Genomic DNA, 1,574 nt, shown 5'->3' on the forward strand with positions numbered 1-1,574 from the left:
ATTACAGATAGGTTGCTAAACAAATCATCCCCTCTGAGTTCTAACTGTACAACATCTCGAGGTCTGACCCTTTCAGCAACCTGTTCAAGCATTTTCTGCAAGGCCTCGTGTATGTTGACAAATATTTCTGCATAATTGTCACAATTTAAAAGTTCTGCAAAATTAAAACGCTGAATCATTTCAAAATTGTTATAGGCCGGTCTATCTATAATCACGGGATCACTGGTACTCTTGGACACATCATCATTTTGAACAAAGCCTTCACCCCCTACATTCTCACAGAGCATGTCCTCCACAGCCTTATCAGTCTCAGAACCCTCCACATTCCGAACACCCCCACTGCTGACATCTACAAAACCCCCTTTTTGAGGAGGCTCATTTAAAGCCTGTAAAAGTCCTTCAAAGATATCCAACCGGTTAATGTCAAGACCCTCCTCTATAGTGATGGCTGCTTCTGCCGCCATCCTGTGTTCTAATTGTCTCAAATCATTTATAATAGGGGCAGAATTTGGTAGGGGTAGCTCCTCCAAAGCCTCCACCATTTCAAACAAATCGGGGTGAACTAGGGGGTGAACCTCTATAAGCGCTACCGGTGGGAGGTGGTTATTTAGATCATTGACCATCTGTAACAGGTCGGGGTTCACCGGTAAGTCTGTTAATTCACATTCTATCGGTGGTAATTGGGGGTTATTTGAATCATTTATCATTTGTAATAGTTCCAGGTTCATTGGGACATCAGAGGAGTTCACAACAGGGCCGGGGATGTTCTCTCGGGAAGGTCTTTTTGGGGCCCTAGCTTGTTCATAATCCTTTAGTTTGTGAGTTCTTTTACCAAGTCAGGACATTTAAAAAAAAAAAAAATATTTTTCCAACAACCCACAATAGTAAGGCATTTTGTGTCTATTAAAACATTAAATACGGTACAATTCGTTAGTAAGGGGATTAATAAGGGTGTTTTGGCTCTCTATCATCAGGTTTTGCCCCACTAACACAAGTCTTTGATTTTGTAACAAAGTATGTAGCAACTCATGCCGACCTTCAGGAAGTAGCTCCGGGGGCTGGTGGCCTGGCTCAGCTTCAAAGGATGGTCGCTCCGGTAAATCTCGGTCGAAGGAGGCAGGGAGCGAGCGTATACTCATGGACGGAGACCAAGAAGGCCTTTGCGGTTACACCCTGGCCAAGCGCGGGGTACTGTTCCGCGTTTCTGTAGCCAAGAAACGGGTCTGGGGGGACGATGTTGAAACCAGGCCGTCGTTGGGTGGTGTGTCAGCCCTGACTGACGGCGATCCCTGAGGTTGTTGGATGCCTGTATTTGTTCCGCCCGACAATGCGGCGGGCTGAATCTGGGGTGTTGAATTACCCCCAGAAGGCTGTGGCCTGAGTAGATGTTGGGGTGTCTCCAAGACCACCGTGGGGGATCCTCTCGGTGATCTCACCGGGGAAGATGTTTGATCCCACTTAGACGGGGTAATTGTCCTCAATAGCTCATCCACAGAATGACTATCCCAAGAGTCTTGGGAAGAATAAAAATATACATTACATTTACATCTTTAAACGGCGACAGAAATCAAACT

The sequence above is a fragment of the Amia ocellicauda genome, unplaced genomic scaffold (assembly GCF_036373705.1).
Source record: "Amia ocellicauda isolate fAmiCal2 unplaced genomic scaffold, fAmiCal2.hap1 HAP1_SCAFFOLD_269, whole genome shotgun sequence".
Taxonomy (NCBI): Eukaryota; Metazoa; Chordata; class Actinopteri; order Amiiformes; family Amiidae; genus Amia; species Amia ocellicauda.